Genomic DNA, 26,867 nt, shown 5'->3' with positions numbered 1-26,867 from the left:
ATAAAAAGAAGCAAGGGGAGAAGCCATATGTCCCTCTAGAGGGAAAAACAACACCAACAATAACTAAGTGCAGGGAAGAGCGAATTCGAAGGCCTGGGGAGGTAGGGGAGCCGCTTGGCCTACTAAAGAAAATGGGGACAGGTTTGGAGCATAACGATCAGACAAGAGGGAGGTGGGCTGGAGAGACATCGTGCAGGACCTGAAGGTCGCTGTGAAGATGCAAAGCCAGGGGAGACCTTTGAGCACGGAGGGGCCTGATCTGGGGGTAGGGAGGAAGCCTCCTTCTCAAGGCGTCTGGGAAGGAAAACTGCTCAAATGCAGGGTCCGCGGGACACAGGCACAGCCTCCTCCCAGAATCCCAGGCAACAAAGGGGAGGAAAAATAAACCGTGTGTTCTCTCCAGTGTCTTGTTACTCTTATATGCTGTACTTCCGTCCGTTTTCTGATCCACAATGGTGTCTTTTTAAAATGCACTGGGGAAGTGGAGAAGCGGGGAGAAAAAGCAGGGAGGGTTCTTCATGTGTCTCGGGCCAGCGTTATTTTAAAGCTCTCCCCTCCAGACCCCCGCTAGATGGCAGGGTTTCTTTGGGGCGGGTTTGTGGAGTGGGAGGTGATCCGCCTGCAGGATCAGGAGGGCCTCTGTGACTTCCTGGAGCCTTGTCCATAGAGAAGTGTCCAAGACGCAGGCTGATCCAGAACCCCGAGCACTGCCTCTCACCCCCTCATCACACCGGGCTGGACCTCAGTTTCCCAGTCCACACAATGGAAAGTCTAATGCAGATTCTGGTCACCTGCAGAGTGTCGGGGGTGCCCAGAAGAAATAATGAATGTGGATGCAAATGTATAGTATAATATACATTTATGTATGCTGTATTATATTCAATGTATAGTATAATTACATTTGCCAGATGCAAATGTAATTATACTATATAATTATACATGATCATGTTATTAGCTTTTTTAAAACAAGTAGGATAAGAAAACTAAACAACGAGAAAACTAAACAAATAGCTTAGACCATCTATGCTGATTATAAATATATAGAAATGTATATATTTTTATACTGCAAGTTTTAAAAATAGATATCTAAAAGAATAAAAATTACTTATAGTTTTACCATTCAGAGAAAACCAAAATTAACTTTTCACTATATTTCCTTCCAGAATTTTTTTGCTTAGAATAGAAATATAAATATTTCCTAAGTATTTATATCATTGTTAATGTACATGTATATATAATGTGACATAACTATTATAAGTCATGTTATAGCCATATCCTATAACATAACATAGCCATAATTATGTCATTAGAGACACAATACATAATACAGTTATAAATTATTTTGTAGGATATGGATGATGTTTATTTTATGCTTATAGAAATATGCTTACATATACACATGTAAATACAATGCCGATTTACATTCTAAAATATATTATTATAAAATGAGTACCGATTTTATTTTTTTTTAATCAGGTGAATCACATGGATTCTTAAAAACCAGCACTACGCAAACGAGATCTTCCCCGACTTGTCCCAGTTTTCCCCAGTGATGAACAGTGAGAAACTGGGTGCCCTGTCACGTGCCTTTCTTTTCTCATTTTAAATGTGTCTTGGAGATAATTTTTTGTCAGCAGATATATAAGTGTATTTTTTTTCTTTTAATGGCTGCATAGCATTGTAGTGTAAGGGCATTTTATATTTTGTGTATTTAATCTACAAGTCTAAGTTAAGTAGTTTCCAGTCCATCACCATCCCAAACACAGCTACAAAGAGAGTACATTTTTGTGACTCTGCGTCAGCGCATCGGAAAGCTGAATTCTTTAAGCGGAACTGCCAGGTTAAAGAGCGTGAACTATGATGAATTCGATACAACTGGCCAACTTGTCCAGCAAAGAGGCTGTACCAGGCACACACATCATGCAAGCAAACACCGTTTTCCCATTCTCATTTACATTTTTTATTTTTCTTGTTATGAAATAGTTAAGAAACTTTTTTTTTTTTTTTAGGTGAGGCAACACTTGGTTGACCTCACAGATTGTAAGGACCTTGTCAGCTTACAATCTTTTATTTTATTCATTTATTTATTTATTTATTTATTTATTTTATTTTATTTTTTTACGCCTACAGCATCTGGTCTTCCTAGGTGGTCTCCCATCCAAGTACTAACCAGGCCCGACCCTGCTTAGCTTCCAAGATCAGACGGGATCGGGCTTGTTCAGGGTGGCATGGCCGTAAACAAGAAACTATTTTTAATCGTTATTTATGTTTCTGTTTTTGAGAATTATCTACTCATGTTCTTTCTCTATTTTCCCGTTGGATTGTTTCTCTATATTAATAATTTCCAGGAGCTCTTTATATATTAAGGAAAGTAGTCAAGATATATCACGTGTTGCAAAATGGGAGTTTTAAATTTATAAAAAGTAAAATGTATCGATCTTTAAAATCTGGATTTTCAAGCCTTGATTTAAAAAGGTCTTTCTAATTCCAAGATTACTGACAGAAAGGAATTACCCGAAGAGCAAGGAGAAGAAACACATCAGTTATAGAGGACGGCTCGTGAAGAAACGAGGCTCATTCAGAGGGTGGAGGGAGGACCAGGTGCTGGCAGCATCAGCGGGGCTAAAGAGAGATGCGGGACAAGGCCAAAATGGGAGAAGAACGAGAAAAAAATGATCTGCGGGAAGAATGGGACACCTTTGAGTGGTTTTTATTTAATTGAAGAAAGGACTTAAGCTAATTTACTCTCTGAAAACATCACTGTGGTACGAGCAAGGGACTGGCAGGTGGCAAGGGAGCAAGCAAGGAGACGGAGCCCAGGTGATGCTGGTGGCCCTGACGAGGGTGACGGCGGGGTTTGTTCGGGCGGGGAGGAGTGGGCGGACTTGCGACTTCTGTAATGGGGACCAAAGGCACAGAGCCTGCCCTGGAAGAATGCCAGGTGCAGGGAGATCCCATTTAAGGTAGCGGGAGAAACCAGAGGTGACGCACCGTTCACTTTCGGACACGGTGGTCTGGAGGCACCCGTGAGAACTCCACGTAGTGATATCAAGAAGGCAGCTGTCTGTGGAAGGGTGATGCTCAGAAAAGAGCCATCTAGTGACTCATAGGTACCTGGAGAAGGGACCTAGTCTTTCTCGGTCACAGTTTCCTCTTCTGTAAAAGGAAGGAAGGAACTTAGAAGGAAGTAAGGAGGTGAAGCACCTAGCATAGGGCCCAGCACATAGTAGGTGTTCCAAACATAGCCCGATCTCTTCCCCTCCCCCTCCCACGTCAAACACGCACACATATTAACCCGGTTGGCCTGCCATAAAGTACCGCAGACCAGGTGGCTTAGACTCCAACCTTGATTTTCTCACAATTCTAGAAGCCATAAGTCTAAGAGGAAGGTGTGGGTACGGCCGGTTCCTTCTGAAGGCTCTCCCCTTGGTTCATAAATGGTTGTCTTCTCTGGGTCCGCACATCGCCCTTCCCTCTGTGCGTGTCTGTGCCCAGACTTTCTTTGCCTACTAAGACAACGGTCCTGTTGGATTCAGGCCCATCTTAATGATCTAATTTTACCTTACTCGTCTCTGCAAAGACCCCATCTCCAAATACAGTCACATTCTGAGATACTTGGGGTCCGGACTTCGACGTATGAATTTGGAGGGACACAGTTCCGTCCGTCACAGTGCACGTGGTAAGTTTCAGGTCCTCCACTGGGCTCTGAGGGCACAGGGCTGAGTGAGGCCCAGTCCTTGCCTCGGGAAACACAGGGTCCAGTGGGTGACAGATGGGCAAGCACGTGGTCAAGCAATCAATGGAATGTAATTAGGGGGAGCTGGGTGTGCAATCTGTGGGATTCTGTGTATAAAAGCACCAGGAAGGTAGAAAACAGGAAGTCATTGTGCCCCACTGGGGACCGAGCACCAACTCACGTCATGTATTGACTGCAGAGAGTGACTACTGTTTATTAACTTTCATCGGCATTAACCTGCAATGTTCTGTTTCATGGCTTGTAAAGCATTTTCGCACCGATGATATTATTCAACCATCTGAAGGACCCAGGAGGAAGGCAGGGTGAGTGAAGGTCACTGTCCTGTTTTCACAGCTAGGGAAACTGAGACACAGGTGTGTAGTGACGTGGTGGGTCCATTCAGCCCTCCTTCTGGACACTGTTCTGCCACCCAGGAAAGCAGCAGGCACAAAGGCAAGGCTTTGACAGGTATAACATGAGGTAAAACTCCTGAAAAGTGGTGCTCAAAAGGGCCATTCTAAAATCCAACAAAACAATACCAGTGAGCTAGAAACAGACTTAGACCCCACTGACTCTTCCTGCTGCCCCACGTCCTATGCTCCTGTCTGTCACAGCGACTGTCACAGCAGAAGTGATGCCAGAGGGTCACCAGGGCAGGACCCTCCATCACCAATGTGTTCCTTGGGGCTCCTCCTTTGGCCTCATAAAGTCACTCAAGGAAGAAGGAGGTACAATTAAGCAATAAAGACCGGGCAGAAGTCTTTCTAGAATACACAATGGAATGTTGAAGACCCAAGTCTTGACCTTCTAGGTGCCCACTAGGAGTCTGGTAAAGACAGGTAAACAGATCATCACAGCTCCTATAAACCTCAGAAGTTAATTTAGAACACCGCTGTTCATCACACTTCTGGCCTGCCTCTTCCACTCTTGAAAATGTATGAAGGTTTGGCAACAGACACGTGTCTTATTTCTGTCTTCTTTTCCAGGCAAAAATATTGAGGATTCAGGTTATCATTAGCGAAAGGGAAACTAAAGGAGTTGCCTTCGCATTTGTCTCTAAGTGGGCCTGAGCCGTCAGCTCTGCGAGAAAGACAGCCTCCCAGCCCCACGCCTGCACCTGCCCCAGCGCAGGTCCTCACAGGAATGCTCTTTGACACTCTCCCTGACGGAAGCGAAGCTTTGCTCCTCCCCCAGACGCGCGAGTGCGTTCGCAGGTGCTCGTATGTGTTTGTACGTGTTGTGTATTTGCGTGTGTGTCTAGAGTGTTTTAGCGTGTGTGTGTGTGTGTGTGTGTGTGTGTGTGTATCATGTATACTTTTGTGTGTGAGCAGGTGTGGAAAGAATGGGAGTCAGAGGTGAGAGTGCAGAGGAATTAAATGAGAACATCGCAAGGCTGGGCTGGGGCCTCCGAGCCCCAGAAAGCAAACCAGAACGTTCGCCAGATGTCTCCCAGGAAATAATTATTGAGTGTCTCCTCTGGGCTGCATGATGGGCTGATAGTATATTTGGAAAAAGAGAGAAAATAAGCAAACAAATAAAAGGATAAGATGGTATCAGTTTGCCGTAAGGGCTAAGAGGGGAGGGAGGCAGGTGATTTGGTCGAGCCGTTGGGTGGTGGGGACGAATATAGACCCCAGACCGAGAGGTCAGGGAGCAGTGGCAGTGGAGGGTCCTGGCTAGCAGAGATCAGGGCTGAGAGCTCTGGGCGGGAACAGCAAGCATACAGGCCTCAAGGCAAGGACAGGCTAAGAACGTCAAGTTCAAAAATAACCCTTAGTCTATTTCACTGTGGCCTCCCCCGCCAGCCTTCATCAATCCTTTGCTGCCGCTGTTCGTGTTGATGACTAGCCTGACCTCTCCCGTGCCATGGAGAATAACAATCGTCCCGCGGCCAGACTTGGGCCATTTGATAGAAGGGAACGAGGACAATTTCAGAGCTGACTGAGGTTGGCCATGTGATCCAGGAAACTGCTCTTAACCTTCGTGGAGCCAGTGCTGGGCCTGCTGTCAGGGCTCTGCCAAGGCCCGTCACAGTAAATGCCTGCCTTCTTCTGGGTTCATCCCGGGCTCTTTTCTCCTGCTTGGCAGAAGCTGAGCAATCAGTAGTTAGACAGGGAGAGAGAACCTAAGACAAATTAAAAGAAAAGTAGTCTCAGGATACAAAGGAGGCACCTTTGACTGACAGGTTGGTGCACACCCCTGAGCTAGTGCTTAGAGCATTAACCTCATGTCCTTCGAGAAGTGACAGAGAATCAGCCTCCCTCGCATCTCACTGGCTGACATGCCTAGGCCAAGAGATGTTGGATCAGACCCTGCCTCACCCTCTGGGCCCCTGAGAATACCTGGCACTTGAGCCAGCATCCCGGCAGGTAGGGGCACCTCCCAGCCAATCAGGAACGGCAGTATACTGTCTCCTCTGGGCACTGTGTCTGCCCAGGCTCTGCCCAGGGCTCCCCATGCAGACAAGACTCTCTTGAGAAGAATATGGAGTATATAAAAAACTCAAAGTGCATCTCAGAGGAGAATACTCTTGCTGACAGCTTGAGAAACGCTCTGAAATTGTAGTTGAACATTTCCGTTTATAGACCTATAACCATCCTGAGTCCTGGGAGGGACTCTGTTGTTTTCAATAGATTCTCTAAGGTCTGTGGTGTCCAAAACAGAACATCCACAGACATGGTTCCCTTTGCTAGTCAAGAGGGTTTTACTTCCTTCCCTAGACACACTGCTCCTTGCCTTTCAAGACCAAGACAAGTGCATCTCTCCATGAAACCTGTCTGACAGCCCCTCCCTTCCTTCTCTGAGTCATCCTGGGAGCTAGCACGCAGCCCTTCGGTGTCTAACACTCTGTACCAGAACTGATTGTTTTCAAAGACTAGCTTCCTGCTCAGAAGGCGATCCCTCAAGGACCTCAGTGATTCCTTCTTTGCATCACAGTCCCCAGGGTCCAGGACTCTGCCTGACACATGCAAGGTGCTCAGCAAAGGTTTCCATCAGCGGATGAGTGCAATCCTGCTTCAATGAAGATGCTGTTTGGGTGAGCCATCCCAAGCATGCCTGTCCTCATCCTAGGACATCAGAAGAGAGGTTGAGAGGTGGTCTCTGCTCTGCAGCTTCCTCGAACTTGGAGAGCAGCCGAAGCCCCGACTCCAAATGAGGCACCGTCTGTGGACCGTCAGCATGATGAACCCTAGATGCAAATCAGGAAAATGGCGTGGCAATCGTGCTCATTAAAATTCATCTCCCACATTCGATTATAAATTAGAATCAGATTATTGAGGAGGTGGAAAGAAGTGTCACCTGGGTGAATTGCTCTGGTGTTAACTGCATCCCGCCCTAGCAAAATGCAGTTTCCCATCATTCTTAGTGTTTAAGTGGACATTGATCCTGTTTATCACCACTAATAGATATGTCTGTGACCACTGCCATTTCTTTGCTGCGCTAGATTGTGTTGTTGGCTGCAATTTTTCATCCTTCCCTGCTTTCTTGGACTCGCGAAGGGTGGAATGACTTTGGTCTCGGACATCAGATTAGCTTTGGTGTGGATGTGACAGCGTGTCCATTCTGAGCCTGGGCTCCAGAAACCTCACATATTTCTGCTTGTCCTGTTGCTCTTTTGTTACTACCAAAAGAAGACTATGAGTGTCCTGGAGGGCAGGGGCAGAGCTGGCCCAGCCAACAGACCCAAGGGCAGCAAACGCTTATTGCTGTAAACCATAAGTTTTTGTGGTTACTTGTTACAATGTTATTGTGTCAACAACTAATCGACACATCCCTTTTAATAAAAAGTTACTTTTTTTTATTAATCTGTAACAAATGATCATAAACTTAAGAGTCTTAGAACGATACAAATGTATTACTCACAATCTCCATGGGTCAAGAGTCTGGGTACCAGCCGTTTTTCTCAGAGTTTCACCAGGCTGAAGTTGCAATTTCATCTCAAGTTCAGCATCCTTTCCTGAGCTTACTGGTTGTTGGCAAAATTCAGCCAAACGTGTGTGTAGGCCTTCTATCAGATCCTGGTCACATGCCCTCATCCGCAGTTCCTATCACAAATGGCAATAGGCGAGCAGGAGAACCTCTGCATTTAAAAGCTCACCCAATTGGCTCAGGACGACACAGGATTATCCATCTGTGGACCCAACTCAAAGCCAACTGACTGGTAATCTTAATTACATCTGCAAAAATCCCTTCACTTTGCCATGTAACCTAACCACGGGAGTGACATGCATCCTTGTCATGGGGGCCATCCCTTTCAAGAGGAAGGGACTCTGTAAGGTGTGGCTACATCGGGGGCAGCAATCTTGGGGACATCTTAGAATTCTCCCTACCACAATCCTCATTACATAGAGTGACACAGAACCCTGTTTTCGCCTGGCCAAGAGTTGCTTTTGGAGAATTTTATGTCGGTGGCTGAAGGGTACTTCCATCTCCACATGTAAAATGTTTTTTAGATATTTTTGCTCCATTCCCTCCAATGGGAGTTTGGCAGGACTTCAATGGCAGGAAGTTCTAGGCTGAAAGAAAGCTCAGCCTGCCCCCTTCCCCGCCCTGAGCACCAAATCCTGGACCACGATAGATGTCGGCAAGGGCTTAGGGGGGAAAGGTCAGCAGGTAGAGATAATATGGAACACCTGAGAAACGGGTGTTAGTAAATGCTGGTCCTAGAGCCCACACCACAAAGGTCCCTGCACTAGAGTGCCCTGGATGTGGCCAGCCCCAGCCCAAAGGTGCATCCACTGTGATTGGCCACATGGAAAGTGAGCAGTTACATAATAGAACTGGCTTTGGAGTCAGACAAAAGTTCAAATCCTGGTTTTACAACATTCAAGTCAGGGCCAATTGCACCCCACATACACATGCAGACCATGAATTCTTTACATCTGTATAATGAGCCCCGATCACTTTTCTTGGGTCTGAGTCCTGGCTCCCCCTCTTACCGACCTTGGGAAAGTCACTTAAGCTCTCCGCGCTTCAGTTTCCTTATCTGTAAAATAGCAAGAGTGATAGTAGCAGTAATAATAACACCAAGAAGAACACCAGCTCTATAGAGTTTTGAGGATTAAGTAGAGCGATAGAGGAAGATTAGCATGAGCAGGGCTTGGCTTAGACAGGCATCTTTTCAATGGCCAAAGTCAGATTTCTATCATTCATTCATTCTTTCCTTCCGTTGGTTGATCACATTGCCAGCAAAATGAAAGTAAGTCAGGCACGGTCCCCACCCTCCGAGAGACGAGTCGGTGGACGAGTCAGAAGGAGAGAAGTACTCCAATGCAGCACTTGAAACGTTACGTTTCCCCGAAGAGAAAAAGAGCTTAGAAGCTTAGAAAGATGCAAGGACGGGAAATGAACGAGGATGAAAATGGGTGGTGGGTACGAAGGGAGACAGGAGTGACGAGAGCCCATTAATTCTATGTGTGCATCTTACGAAAGGCCGGTCCTGTCCCCGGTTCTCATGTTAAATGAGCTACTGCCAACAGAATGCGCCGTTGGCCTACGGAGTGCAAGAGACGGGTCGTCTCGGAGCCGCAAGGTCGGCGAAGCGGGCGCCCCTGGGAAAAAGCGGGTAACCAGCTTCTGCGGATCGACTGCTGTTTCCGGAGCCTCTTTGTCGATAACCGGCAGTACACAAACTCGACATTTTCATGCAAGTTCGATTCAGATGCAAATGGCTCTGTCCAAGTGGTAAATGCGAAAGAAAGACCAGGGTGACAGCAAGGACATTATTACTTCCTGTGCCATCGCCGAGTCCTCTGAATCACAACGATGTGAGTTTGGGTAGTGAGCTATCGCCTCCGGTGTGAGTGATGAGGGACCATCCTCCATACGTTCCCCCTGCGAGCGGGATGGCAAATCCAATTAGTTATCTTCGAGGACAAACCGTAAATATCATCGGGACATAAAATATGGTGGGCGTTTGGAAAGAAAATACAGTCATCTAAATATTGATGTTTTTTCCACTAAGAACAGGAACTGGAATTTCAGAGCAGGAAGCGGCTTGCGACATAACCCTCTCAGACTCCTTGCTTCAGAGATGAGCAGCCAAGAGTCCAATAGGTTCAGCTTTTGTTTTTGTTTTTTTTTTTGGTCCATCCATCCATCCATTCATGAGATAAACAAGCAGAGGCTGCTTCTCTACCAGGCCCTGTGTAAGGGCTGGGAGTTCAAAGAGAAATGAGATGCAGTGCCCGTGAGGACCGCACACTCTACTGTGAGAAACAAACAAGCAAACTGGCTGTTTTCACACACGTGATGATATAGACAGCTAAACCAGGGGCTCTGGGCTGGACCAGGCCTGGGCTGCCAATCCAGTTGGAGGTATCCAGGAGGGCTTCCTGGGAAGCTCATTTGTCTCTGCATCCCTGGCATCTGGCACCGGCCAGGCTCCAGATCCGTGTGCTCGACACGTGAGTGTGTATGAAGAAAAGGTTACTTCTAGGGGACTTAGATAAATACTGTGAGGGCTGGACACTCGTGTGCCACCAGGAGCCAGAGCGGAATCGCCAGGGTGTAGAGAGACCGAGTGTGAAGCAGGGCGGTGACGTGCACAGCCCATGCTCCGTATGAGCAGAGTCACCAGTTTCTAGGTACAGTGGGGGCTCAGGGAGGCCAGAGATCTCAATTGATTCAACGGAAATGAGAAACATATGTTTGTCATAGGAATTCTCCCCACTTGTATTGATCAGTCACCGATTCTAATGTTTAAGCATCTTATGAGGGCTCAACAGTACCCACTTGTGGTCACCTGTGGCTCAGGGAATGCCTTGTGATTTACGGTTTGCGAAGTCTGAGGAATCTTAACCGATGTCCTGTCTGCATTTTTAAATTTGATCCCCCACTAAAGCTAATTGTAGAGATGGGGACACTGAGCTGCACAGAGGTTAAAAAACATGTCCTTATTCTTCAACATCATCCTCAAGGAAAATTGAATGAATGCATGGGGGGATGGATGGATGGATGGAAGGATGGATGGATGGATGGATGGATGGATGATGGATGGATGATGGATGGATGGATGGAAGGATGGATGGATGGATGAGGCAGGTAGCAGAGCCCAGAAAGGGATTCTAGGCAGAGCAGATTGCGAGCGTGAAGACAGGCAGATGGGAGCAGGGATGTCCAGGGAACTGACGAGACATTGGAGTTGCAGGGAGAGTCGTAGGACTCAAGATCAAAAAGAGACAAGATTCTGGCCTTGAGCCCTGAATGCCAGACTAGGGAAAGTGAACTTCACTCCGAAATGAATGCACAAGAACTCAGGCAAGTTTCTCGACTGTTCCGTGGCTTTGTCCCTTCAGCTGGGGACTGGGGACAGCGGGAACACCTGCTTTATGAGGCTACGGTGAGAACTCCTTGAGTGAATAAACTGAGAACGGGGCCGAAGCGTATCGAGGTGTACCAAGGTCTCAGCAATCTCATGGCCACGGTCACAGTTACGTCACTACTGTGTCAGCACTGACCACCCCCCTGACCCCCGCCCCACCCCAGAGCATGCCCGGGCCGAACCAGCCGCTCCCTGGGCACAGAAAAAAGACAGGCAAGCGACAGCACTGCCGTTGCAGGGAACGTCACCCTGGCGGAGCTGCTGGGGCCACTCTTCACTCCGTGTCTTAGGGAGCAGCTGACAGAAAATGGGGCTGCAGCTGACAGAAAACGGGCTGCCGCAGCTGACAAGCTGGAGGCCTACAGGGGACAAGATGCCATCCCTATCCTGCTCCAGTCACACTGGGACACCTCGATGTGTAATTTGGGGATTCGAATCAATAGATCACAAGCGTCTGTGGATCCCAATGGCTTGGATGTAAGAGAAGTAATCATGTGCTGAGTTTTGAACGGTGCTAAGCAGCCATAACAGTACCAGGTTATGACTGGCCTTCCAGCCTTCAGTGTCCAGGACCCTGACGAACAACACCGATCTTCAGGTCAACACTCACCGCAAGGCAGCCATGATGGCCTCCACTGCCCAGAGCAAGAAGCTGAGGTTCCTGAAGTTCCAGTGCCGTGACTTGCCAAGGCCACACAGTAAATGGGCGATGGAGCCACCTCAGGCACGGGGTTCTTTCACTGCGGCCCAGGGGAGCAGGTCCTGGTGTCACCCTTAGCGGGCCTGTCCTGCAAAGGGCGTAGGGCAGAGGGACCCAGATTCGGTGCAGAAGCTGGGTAGGGAAATCCTCCTCAGAGGGGGCAGCACAGAGGAGACAGAGGGACATCGGTGCAGCGAAAACCCGCCGTCACGCGGTAGCTGCCTTCACCCCGCCCTCCATAAATAAATAAGTAAACCCAGAATGAGAAAAAGAAAAAAAAAGTTTCTGACTTTTCGTAACCTTTTCTTAGAGTTCAGGTTATTTCTTTAATGCATTTGTCTGCTTTAAAATTGTCTCCTTAGCCTCTCAAGGGAAACCAATATAATACACTATCACATTTCTCACCAGAGAAAAAAGAACACTTACTCTTAATAGGTGGCAATTTTGCCAGATGTTATTGACATAGTAAGTGGGAAATTTCCGCGATAGTCAATGCAGAGTGCAGCAGATTAAAGAACAATGAGCCACAGCACAAAACGAACTTTCAAAAGCCGCAGTGTCAAAGTCAGGGAAGGTGTGGAAAAATCGCGTCTCCGCAGCGCGATTAAGAGCAAGTTCGCTGATTACTCTATGCGGCCCGAAATTTCTGAGCAAGTTCCCCAAGACTAGGGAAAGTTTTACAAGTGTTATTTTCCCCCTCCTCGCTTGTCAGCATTTCTTTCTCGGTGGCAGAGAGAGAGAGACAGACAGACAGACAGACAGACAGACAGACGGAGAGAGAGACAGAGAGACGGACTCACACTTGGAGGGCTTGTTCATGAGCGCCTTCAGTTCCGACACAAAATAAGGGGCTGCTGGGGTACCAACTTCGAAAAACAAGCTGAGAGGTCCACTGATATCCCAAACTCCCTCTGGCAAAGAGCAAAGCTCTGCCCAGCACCAGAGAACAATCAGCAGGCCAGGCCCCGTAACGGAGGCAGGACGGGCACCAAATCCCCACTGCACCCCTGTGAGGCTGGAGTCGAGACCACCCACTCCCCAGAACTGATCTGCAGATGGGGAAACCGAAGGTGAGCCATGGATGTTACACAGCCCGGGGTCTCAAAGGCAGGTCCTCTCTCCCCAGAGCCTGCTCTTTCTTTCTAACACGTGGGTGGATTTTAAGTTATTTCAAAGCAGTGAAAAGTTTTGTCTGATGAAATATTAAATAAACATCCCAAATATAATACAGATGAAAACAGCTCTTCTGCATGGGAAAGGAGGCAGGAGGATGGCCTGGGCCTCCGAAGTATCCCTTCTCTGGTGTCCTCTGTTCTGTGGGGTCCTCGAGAGAACTCCATTTATCACCCATATCTGAGCATGTGAGTGTGCATGAAGGTGCACGCACATACATGCACCCACACGCATGCACACATATATGTTCACACACGTATAGATGCACACACATACATACGTAAGAAGACAGGGCTCATGGAATTTATCAGATTCCCAAAGACACTTAGGATTCCCCCCAAAGTTAAAAACACAAATCTCTAATAAACACAGGAAGTCGATCCTCTCGAGGAAGTTCCCCTTCCTCCTCTGACAAACGCACCCGATTCGTGGAGATCCTGACTCAATAAAAACCACAATTCCCAGAACGTACAGTCAGCATCAACTGATTTTTCGAATTAAACTCTTTGGGATAACTGTAGATTCACGTGCCATTGTAAGAAGTACAGCAGAGAAGTCTGGTGTGCCCACCGCCCAGGGTCCCCCAAGGCCAGTACCTCCCGTCACCACAGGGTCACACCACAACCCGGGAACTGACGCAGCCCACTGACCATTCTCCCGTGTCCCCAGTTTTACTGATTCGTGTGTACATGCGTCTGACTTTAATGAAATGCTTCTCAAGGAAGTGCATGCCCTTGTAAAATGGCTTCTACTCTGGTGGGGGCGGGGGGGACCAGGATAAAAAGAGGACCCATCTCATTCTGAGCACAGAGGATCTGAAACACGCCTTGACCCAGGGCAAGCAGATCGCAGAGGGTACAAAGCCAGGACACACCCACGGGGGCAGCTTCAAAACCCAGCCCCGGGGTGGCCGCTGCTCCGGGCGGGGGAGCGGGTAGAGGCAGCCCCCGGAGCCAGGCCTGACTCACGGGGGCTCAGAGCCAGCTTTGTAGATGACATCTCCCTGAGTGGTAGTGGGGGGCAAACAGTGAGAAAGTGCCCACAGAAACAGCGAGAGAGTGGCCCCTATTTGTCAAGCCTGTGGCTCTGCAAAGGGTTTTCACCGTGATCCCAGACACTCACTCACGCGCACACGCCAGGAACCAAATGCAGATGATACAGGCCGTGCTGCCTTCTCAGGGAGTCTTCAGCTGCCATCCCTGCACCCCAGTTCCCTCAGCTGGCCATTGTTCTTTAATTCTTCTAAACGGTTCCCACTCTTTCCAGCACACAGACCCTGCGACATTCAGTGACGTTCAGAGCCATTCGGTGCTGGCCAGGGTATTAGGTCATCGAGTCCACCCCCTTCATCTCACAGATGGGGAAACTGAGGCTGCGAAACAGAGGGGGACCCGTGACTCCTCCTGAGTGGGGGGCAGAAGGAAGCCGAGTGAAAGCACGACATCCTGCATACGGCACGGTGACCCCGCGGCCGCGGAGTTGGTCACGTGGCAGGTTCGGAACCTCTCCAAGCCTCCGTTCTGCCATCCACACCAGAGGTCAGCAAACCGCTTTTTAAAAAAGCCAGGGAGCAAACGTTATAGTCTTCGTGGCCATAAGATCCCAACTACTCGGCTCTGAAAACGAGAGAACCGAGCGTGGCTGGACTCCCGTGAAACTTGATTTTCAGAAGCAGGCGGCAAGCAGGATTCAGCCCAGGAGCCAGTGTTTGGTGACCCTTGATGTATGTAATCACTAAAGTAATACTTTCGTCACGGGGCTGAGATCATTAACAGAGATGGCACACAAGGAATTCTCGAAGAATGGCTGACTCATAATTGGTGCCCGAGACATTTTGGGTATTACGCTTTTTGAGAAAATGTGTAGTATTCAAACGCATATTACATGGTTCTAATCATAGAGTGAAGTGTTCTTGAAAGATGCTCAGAGACTGGCAAAGTATCTTTTTAGAAGCTTTCGGCAGAGACTTGTGTGCAGGGAACAGGAATTCGCATTTTTAGATAGATCTTATGTTTATATTTCAAAGGGACTCTTGACCCAGCAAAGGTAAAAACACATTGAGTGGCTGCGTGTGATTTAACAATGCCTTTTCTAGAGACTTAAAGGGAGCTCCAACTTATCAGGAACAAGCCCAACTGCACGCAAAGCTGCCTCTCGCCCCACAGATCAACTCAGGCTGCAGGTGGGCACAAAGGAAACTCCCTAAAGATATAACTTCTTAGACGTAGCCTATGACAAAGAGCAGAAGGGATGACACGTGCAAAGGGCATGAGGCAGGAGATCAGTACAGTTGAGACAGAGAACAGGGCAAAGGACCCTGGAACATAATATCCAGTGAGCCTTGGCTCCAGTTAGGTACCTAGAAGGCAAGGAAGGCTTCATGGAGGAGGTGACTTGAAGAATGAATAAGAGTTCGTCAGGAGGAAAAGAAGAGGAAAGCATTTCAGGAGAGAAGCAGAGGATTAAAAATTATAGATGCCCAAGAGTGTGAGTAATATTATAGAATTTTAAGTACAGGAAAAAATTTAAGTGATAAAAATGATGTTTGGAGACAGACTCACAGACAAGTTAGCACCTCGTCTTCCTCTGCAGAACTCAAGGGGATGAACCATGCCATGGACCTGCAGGTACCAGCAAGGAAACCACCCTTCTACGGTGGAATAAGCCTTGTTACTTGCTGATTACCCACGGGCCCTTGGTTTCCTCAGGGCAAAGACTGGGTGTCACTCATGTCTCTAGTTCTAACATACATGGGGACAACATAACTATTTGTTGAGTGAATAAATACATGAAGAGGTAAATTTAAAGACTACTGTGGAATTTTATTTTATATATCCGGAGGCAGAAAGAACTTCCTTTGGTTTAATAATAAAACGCACTTTCCAGCCTTTCTTGGAAAAAAAAAAAGTTGTCTGCACCCTTCTGTCTCTGCTCGCTGCATGATGTCATGAGAGATGCGAGCCACCCCCGTTGACCGAGGTCCTGTTCACAGCCGTCTAGCTCCGGACAGACCAGTGGCTGCTTTGTTTGTAGGGAACATGTCATCTAGCCAGAGGTGTGCCCTCTGCTTTCTTCTTTCAAGTGCATTTAGTGTGTTCATTTACTTCGACATTTCTTCTTCATAACTGAGTTCATCTCTGCCAAATTGTTTTTCAACCGGAAGTCCCATTAGTTCAAGTTCACGACTCTGCCGAGACATTTGGGGCTCAGCCTCTGCCCAGAGATGGGGATCGAAGATAAAGAGGTGACAGTGTAGCCCCCAGCACCTCTCCCTGGAGATGAACCAGGGCAGATTTATTCAGGCGAGCTTCGGGACCATCTGATGTGAAATGGCCCTCTCACTGAAACCAGACTCTTTCTCGGGGATTTTCAATAACCTGCCAACTACGAAGAACAGCCAAGAGACAATGGCCCAGCAGCTCTGCCCACGAAGGAGATGGACAAGGACTGTCGGTTAAAGGAACCGACTGCTCTGTTGTGCAGGAATCTGCCTGATCTCCTCCAGAGCTACCCAGTGTCGCACACGAAAAGCCAGCCTCTGAATGAGGTTTTGCTGTCGTGAGATTGTTTCCATCAGGCTGAGCTATTATAATGTCACTGGTTATGACATCAGAATACTTTCTGTTATGTTGCCCAAGTGGCCAAAAACTGTCTCTTTCGCCCTAATGTCCATACCTTGCCCTCAAGTCAGCAAATTCAGCAAGTATGTATCGAGTGATCCCATTTCATTTGTCACATCCACCAGAATTAGAATTAGAATACCATCTTGCGGGGACTGGCTGTGCTGCCGGGGTCGGGCTCAAGCCCACCTGCGTGAGGACTAGCCCAGGTCTGCCCCGACTTCAGGTGAGTGCCTTTGTCTTCTCGGGTATCAGTTTCCTCACCTGGAAATGCAGAGGGTGACACCTCAGCCCATCTGGATCTTATAAAGTCCACTGAAGCTAAGACCCAGGATGACTCTAGGTGCCCTAAAGGCATGATAAAGAAAACCCAACTTGATGTTATGGCGCGGTGGCTTTGCTGCTGTGAGTACGCCTGGGGTTAAGGTGACCAGTGCATTCTGGTTTGCTTGGGACTTTCTTGGTCTTAGAACTGAAAGTCTCAAATCTCAGGACCCTGTCCAGGGCAAACCGGATGGTTGGTCACCCTGCTCATGTCATATGAAGTTGCCTAATATACGTCTTAGAGGTTCTCTCTCTCTCTCTCTCTCTCTTTTGCACCTCTACCTCGGTGGCTTTCAGACCAACTGTTCTGGAAAAGCTTGAGCGTTGGGAGAACTTATTAAAGTGCTGGTTCCTGCACAGGATTCCACAGATGGAGCACGTGGTCCGGGACTATGTGTTGAGACTCGGTTTCTTGTTTCCCCTTTTTATTTAGAATCTGTTCTTCAAGAAAAGCCAGGTTGCCTTTTGGGAGGGCCTTGTCTGCAGTAGCTGTTCTCACGTTCAATCCTGACCACGATAGCCCTGTTCTTTGCCTCGCTTTAGAAAAGCGAGAGAGGCAGTGGCTTGTGCGAAGGGGCGAGGAGGAAAGACAGAATAAACAGAGGAGACAATCACATCTGTTCTCTGCCCTCCCCGTTAAGCTCACTTTTTGTTTTATTTTGTTTTGATACGTTTTGGGAACAGGTCGTAAATCCTTGTGCTGGTTTGGAACCGCAGTGGAGTGAGGGTCAGGAAAAAGCAGCGAGAGTTATCTTCACGCAGGATTCCGCCGACACGCACCGTAACTCAGACGCTCCCTCCTGCCAGGCCTGCCCCCTCCCCCTCCGCCACTTCAGCTTTCTCTGAATTCCGGTCACCGCTTCGTCCTCTGCCCCTCAGTCCCGGTAGGGTGGCCGTGCCCACACTTACCGGTCCTGGTGCTGGCACTCTGAACTCCGCCTTTCCCTTCATAAACAGGCCCTTCTTTGACCTCTCCCGTTGCTGGCTAGAATGACGCTGTCTCTAGAGGATGCCCGCCTTCCGAATGACGGGGCTTTGCAGAAGCAGTGTGATAGGTAAGGGGCGGGGCGAGGAGGGAGAAAAGAAATAGCACTAAATGTTTATCTCTGCAGGAATGAGCGGGTCATCAGGTCACCCCTGCTAGATGGACTTCTATGCAGTCTTAACACTGTGAGTCAGAAGAGTTTGCAATAGCTCGACCAGTTGCATGTAACATAACGTTTACCCGAAGAACGGAGGATGCGACACACATATCGCGTGGTTTCACGTGCATGAAGCAGCTTAACAAACCCACTCCATATAGAAAATTGGATTAAAATAGACCAATCAATGCACGGTGGGTCTTTGTAGAGAATTATTATTTTTCTTCTCACTTTCTAATTTTTTGTAAACTTTCAGCTCTGAGTTTCCATGACTTTTAGAAATAAAAAATAAATAAATACATCGTTGCATAAAATATTCTTATAAAGAAGGCTTTCCTAAGGTCAATGAAATGAAAAATCTAGGAACATCTGCAAACATCACCTAATCTAATCCTATACTTGTACAGATAGAAAAATAGAGACCCATAGAGGGGAAGGTATTTGCTTGGCCTAATCACATGGCTACCGCGTAACCACGTAGAAGCAGAAGCTGTCCTAGAGTCTCTGGACTCAGTGAGGGGTTCTCCACCCAAGTGTGGCGCAGTGGCTGATAATCCGAAAACTCTTGCTTTTTCATCCTGTGCTCCTCCCCCCGTAGCTAAATCTCTTTCCTAAATCCAATGGAAGTTTCCCCCATGTTTTGGGATGCTTAGACTCAACGGATGGCCCATTTCTCATCGCGTTCGCCACTTTTCATTCACCCAGCAATGTTGCCTTCGCTGCTTAGATGTTCTTTTCCTTTCTCTCAGTAGCTTCACCTTCCTGTCACACCAGAACACATCGCCATCTGACTGGTATTGCTCAAAGTTCAACATGGACGCCTTGGGTATGAATCTCAGGCCTCCGCCACCACAGGGGGCCGTGAAGCTTTCAAACACGAGCATGAGAAGATGTTGAGCTAGGGGAGCATCTCAGAGTCCAGGGGACATTGTGCAATAGGAAGGGAATCGAGCCTGACTGTGGATGCATTCTCACTCATACGGATGAGGGGCCGGGAGCACAAAAAGGCTCAGAATAGAAAGACACAGATGAGTCAGAGAATGAGAGGGGATGGCGGAGGGCAGACTACGCCCACACGGTGACGAATCCCCAGACTTCTCGGGTGGAAAATGTCAACCTAATTTGAGGGCTCATCTCTCCATTCCCCAACATAAAACCTGCCCAGGTAATTTGCAATATGAATGTGGACGCGGTGATGTGTGTTTTGCATTTCATTGCGAGGAGCCTGGATTTAGGGAAGAGGATGCAGATCATTCTGGCTCCACGTGCAACCATGAGTTGGCTCCAAACGCATGACCAGAGGCTGGTCATTACCTAAAGTTCCTGAATTTAGTTTCGTAGTCTGTACATGGAGGTAAGGCACAAAATCGGAGCGCCTCTCAGCAGCAGCGTGGAGAGAATGGGACCTTGGGCCCTGAGCACAGAAGCCCAAGTTCAATCCCTGGCCTCCTCATTGTGTGAACTTGGGCAAGTGATCTTCCCCCTTCTACCTCTGTCTCTTCATCTGTAAAATGGGAAGAACAATGGTGTCGATCTCATAGCTGTAGAGAAGACTAATTGAGTAATAAAACCCTGGAATGGTGCTTGGCAAGTGGGAACAGCTACATAAGTGTTTGTTTTCATTATTATTATTCTCAGTGCTGTACTTATCATGATAAAAGTGTAATGGAATCCCTTACATTGGGGAAGTGGGCAGAATCAAGGGAATTAAGCCTCCACGTTAACATGTAATTCGTATTCTAATTTAATAATTTCTTTGAAATAGAAACATGTTTCTAGAGTTGCATGACCCAAAAGGACTAAGCCAGATTACCTGTGGGCCATCTCCTCAGCCGGGCCCCACGTCCACCTACAAATATTAAGCGCATGGCCAGAGTGGAACATTGTATGTCCCCAGAACAGCCACTGGGGTTCTGCTCCAAAATTGAGTTTTGTGTAATGGACATCTACCAATAATAATAATGATGATAATAATAATAATAATGAGGATAGGTAGAAACACACAGAGCTTGCCAAATATTTTGTGATCCCTGTCTATGAATCAGTATTTGTGGATGGACAACGGTCAGATGGATAACTGAGTGAATAAATTGGTTGCCAAGAGTCGATGGAACTCCTGAGGGAGAAGAAGATGAATCAAGCCACCAGTGGTTTAAGACGACATCCGGTTGAAGGTTGAGACAAGAGGTCAACAGCCAAAAGGGTTTTGAGGATGGAGGTGCCAAGTCGTTGAAGATAGGTGTCCAGAATTTGATCTAATAATTCTGGGAATCTAGCAGCGCTTTTCTCTCTGTGGGTGCAGTGTGACTTCCTTAAGCGGGGATGCTTAAAGGAGACAGACATTAATCATGCAGACGAATAAAGTCTGTTCAAAACTATGACAAAGGTATTTGGAAACGCAAGATGTTAGAAAAAAAAATGCCTAAAATCACTAAGAATTCGAGATCCCGTGGATTATCCACGGATTGATGGTGACTTAACTTTGTTGCTTACCTGGAGCCTTGCACATGCAAACTGTACCACATACGTACTTTTGGTGACATAAATATGTCCCTAGTAGATGTACAAGATTGTGTATTTTATGTAGTCAAAACCCCACTGCTATGGTGATTGTAATATTTGTGCATAACTTCCCATGTCTATCTTCATGCTTCCCAAATTGCCCATTTATAACCCTTAATGCAAATGCCATTTTTAAAATCATTTCTTTCCTCTGTTAATTTAGAGACTCCAACATATGTCAAGACAATACAGGCAATTTCAACCAAACAGCAGTTGGCAAGAGCCAAGATTTATGCTCTGTTTATATCATATTGAGTTATAACAATACCAGAAAGGAAAAAAAAAGAGAGAGAGAAAGAAAGACAAACCCATGAGATTTTAATGAATCGTTTTGTCATCACACAATACATGGTAATGTGGGGTCAGGCGAAAATTAAAAGTTTAGATTTGTACTTCCCCAGTGAGTACCCGCAGGGAGCATTGTGCTGTAGCAGGGTTGCTGTCCAGCTTCTTCCAGTCATCTCTCTCTGGTATCATGCATCCACTGATTTCTTCTAAAACTTTATTGAGCGCCCTCTGAGTGTCAAACTTTGTGCTGGGTGCTTGTGATTCCTAGGTGAACAGCGTAGCCGTCCACCAGCGGATACAGAGTCTGGCATAGTATTTAAGACAACTAGGTTCTAGCATGCCTTCATGCTCGCGATGGGATGGCTTAGATACCTATTTACACAGTGCTTGAAGTCCGGCGAGTCTTTCTAGTAGTTACCCTATTAATTTAAGATGAAAGATGGAAGCAAGTGAGAAGACCCCACATTCCAGTGGCCTAAGTAGAGCTTTATCTCACTCCGCATTGGAGGGCAGTGGCCATGACTGGTGTGGTGCTCCACAGAGTCAGGGACTCGGGTTCTTTTTATTGTTGCCACTCTCAGCATGCCTCCATTTCCAAGATGACTAGCCTGTTCTAGTAAGAAAGGAAATGGAGTGTTCCCAGAACCCTCACAAGCCACTTTTTCTTGTATCTCATTGGCTAAACTTTATCACATGGTTTCCCATAGCTGCATGGGATTGTGGGAAATGTGGTCTTTATTCAAGGTGCCCTTGTGCTAGCCAGAATTCTGCAACTGTGGAAGGCAGGCAAGGATATTGGGAGGCAATTAAAAACTGCCATAGTTTTTTCTCATCTCCATCGTGGAATTCTGGACTGAGTTTTCCCTAGTTTGAACCTTCCCAGCTCCCAATAAATATGAAGTGAAAGAGTGCCTAAATGAAAATAAATGAATATCATCTTTTGAATTATAATGTATATAAAATGAGCACCACTTTACAGCTTGTTAAAAACACAAACCATTTAGTTCTTGTACATTTGAATCAAAATTTCACTGACTCTTTGCAACGTTTTGACTGAAATTTTCCTGGCTCATTTTCCATACCGACTTATCGATGTGACAGGCATTTTTCTGCCTCTCTATGTCTTTCTTGAATTTCAAAACTATTTGCGTCAAAAGTTGGCATTGTCTTTTTCCAAGAAAGCCCAGCAGAAACCGAGAATAACATAATCAGCAGGTTTCAGAGGAAATCAAATTCGGATCACTGCCTTCCACACCGCATCCAGCTGTAACATGCCTTATCAGTGCTTCAGTTTTCAATGTTCAAGCATGTAAAAGCAGCTTGTGCAAGGAAAGGATTTACTGATTAGTTCCTGATTTGGTTCCTAATTGTCAATGGCAAATGACTTCTGCCATGTTAGCTAATTTAAAAAAAAAAGAAAAAACGGTTTACAGATAATTTGTTGCAAGACGCTTGACAAAGATACGGGTCCCATCACATAAGAATCATAGTTAAACTTAATCAATGATGACTTCATCGAGAGTTTTTATTTATAGCTAATGCAAACGTTAAAAAAGGTGCAGCCATTAATTATTAGTAGGTTCTTTTTTTAAAGGCAAAAGTACAAGTTGAATAAACGTACTTTAAGACACTTAAAGCTGAGGCATTCTTTATAAAATGACTAGCTAAAGAGTCCCTTGGGCTGCCTTTTAACTGCTTTCAAAGCTCTAATAGCACTTTTTCCACCAAAGACACACCCCTTGAATCCTCGGAGAGATACAATAGCATAATTGTTCTTTTAGGTTTCAAGGCCTTGACATATCTGTCACGGAAAGAATAGTGAATAATAATACCAGAACTATTTTATGCAAATTCCACTTAGAGGTTTCAAGATTTCCCTGAGATGGATCTTGCCCCCTTGTTGACACTGGCTTTGTCACATTAGCTTTACATAAGAAAGTGGTTAGAGTTTTCCTTTTGTTAAATAATTCTCATTTTAAAAAAATCTTTAGATAAAGTTAAAAAACAAATACAAAAACAATGAGATGGAAACATCAATTTGGAGATGTATCAAAAGGAAAAACAGTATTCACTAGAATGATTTTTGCCCCCTGCAGCTAATCACTTTGCCAATGGAATTCTGCTTTAAAGTAAACCACAACCGTGTGGCATCCCATGGATGACTGCAAAGATGCGATCTATGCAAATGCCCATATTACACCACCCAGCACAGAGTCCCCTTGGATATATTTGTCCGCATGGATGTATTTTCCAAAGGCCTGAGTTTAGAATTCACAGTTCCTCCGGATGGAAGATGCTTACAAACATCATGTTTTTAAAGCAGGTCGATAAATACGGTGAATCCAGAAAGCAGCCCATTAGTCTCGGAAGCAGGTCATAGAATCAAATTTGTTAAAACGTACATAGTGCTAATCTCATCAACCCCTCAGCCCGCCAGTGACGTAGAAAGTCCCCATGAGGCTGTGAAGGTACAGATCACAAACAAGGTTTAAGTTTCTGAAACAAAGAACCAAGAAAGGCCATTTGTATAGGGAGAAGTCCAAATTAATAGCAACTTGGCTGCTCATGGAGAGAGAGAGAGAGCATCCCAATCCAACCATACATTCGCTTTCCCACCCACCCATTTATTCATGCACACATCCATTCATTCATTTATTTCTCACATCTTTCCTGGCCACTTCTCTGTGTGCTAGTCCCAAAACTCTGTTCTGTAAGTTTACGCATATGCTAGGCCTATTCTCCACCCTCTAGGACTCATAATTTAGTGAGAAAGAGATGAATCAATGAATAGAGGAAAAATAATGGCAACAATTGAATATCAAGGATGTCTTTGCGTAAAACAGGTTTTTAAATCCCTTTGAGTGAGTGGGTGCCGCCCTCCCCTAGGCCCTGAAAGTCGGAGCACAACTGCCTCGTGCTAGGGCCTCAGGATGCAGGGCAGGGGTGCTCGGTGAGGAGCTCTGCCCTGGCGAGCTATGCCTTCCAGGTGATCAAGGGCCCTCGCACACCCAGTTCTCTGTTGGTCTGTGCTAGACGGGGCTACTCAGAAACAGAGGACACTCCTTAGGCTTCTCAGTCCCAGATCTGCCACTGCCACTCGCTGCCTGTGTGACTCGTAAGCCACACCCATTGTCTGGGCCTCTGGCTCCTCGTCAGTGTAGCGGCCGGCACCCCAGGGCTATTTCGAGAAGCAAAGAAACTGCACCTGTGAAAGGCTTTTGCACAGCCTCTGCCTTTGTCAGCTCAGGCTGCCGTAACAAAATATCACAGAGAGCAGGGCTGGAACAACAGGCATTTATTTTTTCACAGTTCGAGAGGCTAGAAGTCCAAGATCAGGGTGTCAGCATGGAGGGATTCTGGTGCGAGCTCTCTTCCCGGCTTGCAGGCGGCTGTCATCTTGCTGTGTCTCACATGGCAGAAAGAGAGAAGGGCAGCAAGCTCTCCAGTGTCTCTTCTTATAAGGGTGCAAATTCCAACGTGAAGACCCCAGCCTCTAATGCCAATAACCTCTCAAAGGCCCCATCTCCAAACACCACCACCCTGGAGTTTAGGGTTTCAACATGTGAATTGGCAGTTCATAGCAGTCTCCGTAATACAAACACGGTGGCTATAAATGGAACAATGAGCAAAGAGGCTGGAGGATGCAGAGACGGGCAGAGATGCTGTGGAAGTTTCTTCTGCAAGGAGTGTGAATACAAATGACTCCATAGGTAAAATTAATGGTAATAATATATTGACAACTATTATATGCTAGATGCTATACATATTATTGCATTTAATCTTCCCAAAAGACCCATAAACTTTTCTCATTTTACAGATGAGATTACTGAGGCTCAGAAATTTGACCTACCCAAGTCACATACTAGGAAGTACCTGGGCCAGGACTCAAGCCAGGTAGGACGCCTGCAGGAACATGGGACCCCATGGGACCCTCAACCCTCTGTGTCTAATGAGCACAGGTGATGAACAGCACAGTGGCTGCTTGCAAACATGTCCTTAAATCTTTTGGTGCTCTTCCTATTGGGGGATCTGGGGGTCTGTGTCCAGCAGGACCTTAGAACGTTTGGAATAAGGATCTTCGCAGATGTAATTAAGGCAAGGATCTGGACACGAGAACATCCCATATTAGGGCAGATCCTAAATCCATTTGTATCCTTATGAGAGAGAAAAGAAGACAGACAGTCCCCCAGGAAGCCATGCGAAGATGAAGGCAGAGATGAGAGACATGCAGCGCTGGGCCCCCAGAAGCTGACGAGGCCAGAAGCATTCTTCCCTAGAGTCCTTGGAGGGAGTATGGCCCTACTGACACCTAGATAGTCTCATCTGGGCTGGCTTTAGTGACTCGCCCGCAGCCAGTAGTAGACCACAGATGTGGTCACGTGTGACTTCTAGCACTTGGTCAGAAAAGAAGCCAGCCACTTCCACTTCATCCTCGAGAATATTCGTGCTTGGAGCCCAGAGCAGCCACGTAAGAGGGCTGCCACGCTGCGAGGTTGCCCAGGCCACACGAAGAGGCCACGTGTCCATCCTCACGCCAGCGGCGCAGGCACCAGACCTCAGAGTGAGGTGCTTCCAGGCGATTCCAGCCCTTGGCCCTTGTGTCACTCCTGACATTCGAGTCTTTCTGGCTGAAGCCCCCCAGATCATGGACTGGAGCAAAGCTGCTCAGCTGTAATTTTACCAAACCCCTTCGGCAAGGAAAACAATGAAATGGTTGTCTGAAACCGCCAAGTTTGGGGGAACTTTACGGAGTGCCCTGGGACCGTAGCAGCGGCGACGAGCCGAGAGTCTGCTCAGGACTGAGGCGGAGGCTCTCCTGTCCGGGTCCCCTAAGACCTCCTCCCTGCCTCTTCATGGAAAACTCACTGCCTCTCACTCTACTCAGCTGAACCTCAAAGTCAAGGTGGTAGGACTGTAGTCAGACTTCACAAGGGCAGAGAAGCAGGCAATGCCCTGGAGGGAAGCTGCCTCTAGCGCAAAGAATGACAAGCCTTTGGTCTAAGGCCCAGACCAGACAGACCCCCGGCCCTGGAGACACCTACAGCTCTGCGTCCAACTCTCCCCGACCTGTGTCTACTTCTCTCGGTCCGTGGGACCTTGAGTATGCAGCTCAACCCCTCTGAGCTACAGTTTCTTATCTGTGAAGTTGGAGGTGGGGCATACTTGCTGATGTGACAGGAAGTAATGCAGGCCCAGGGTCCGGTCTGGCACCTGGCAGGTTCTCCATAAATAGCAGTTATTGCCATTCTCAATCTTTCTCATCTCGGCTTATAACGTGCACACCCCAAACCCGCACAACGGAGGATGCTAACACTCCTTTTCATCCTCACCTGGCTGAGAGGAAACCATTTTCGAGCCAGGAAGAGGAGAGACCTGGGAGCTCCTGTGTCAACTTAATGTCTGCCCTGGGGGACCAGGAGGCTTAATGTTTATAAAGTACTTTGAGATCCTGAAAGCAAAGACTTTATACAAATGCGAGATAATCATGATAATTAAACCACTGTTATTGAATATAGGGAGGCCTTATTGTTTCCTCATCCTGCAGTGAGCAAACTCCTGGCGGACTCTTTAGCACGCTGAAAAGATAATTTGCTAAATCATATACTACTGCCCTGAAAGTCGTACACACCTACAGCTGGGGACAAGTTCATGCTCAAAAATAATGTTAATAACAGGCCTCCATCGGCACAATACTTCGCATTCAAAAAGCTCCAGCAGATAGCAGCTTCTTCCACTCTGTGTCAATAGGACCAGGAGGAATATACGGGGGAAGTTTTGCTTGGTTGACACATGGGGGACACAGGGAACAATTTTGTCTCAGATCCCACAGTGTGTCTCTACTGTTAGAGAATCCCAAATCTGGAAAATATAGTCAACATTTAGCCCAACGCCCACATTTTATAAATGAAGACATTGAGTTCCAAAAAGGCAAAAAGCCTCGATTGCCAGCCCTCGGGGGGTCTCCGTGCAAGTTGCAGACCGCATCACCCCATCTACG

General features: G+C 47.1%; 1 pseudogene; it reads right to left on the bottom strand.

Moving 5' to 3' along the window:
* Positions 1-2,121: 2,121 nt before the first annotated feature.
* Positions 2,122-2,240, bottom strand: LOC120620020 (uncharacterized; annotated as a pseudogene).
* Positions 2,241-26,867: the final 24,627 nt, after the last annotated feature.

The sequence above is a fragment of the Pteropus medius genome, unplaced genomic scaffold (genome assembly GCF_902729225.1).
Source record: "Pteropus medius unplaced genomic scaffold, Ma_sr-lr_union100, whole genome shotgun sequence".
Classification (NCBI taxonomy): domain Eukaryota; kingdom Metazoa; phylum Chordata; class Mammalia; order Chiroptera; family Pteropodidae; genus Pteropus; species Pteropus medius.
The sequence above is the reverse complement of the archived record's forward strand: the minus strand, read 5'-3'. Positions and strand labels throughout refer to the sequence as shown.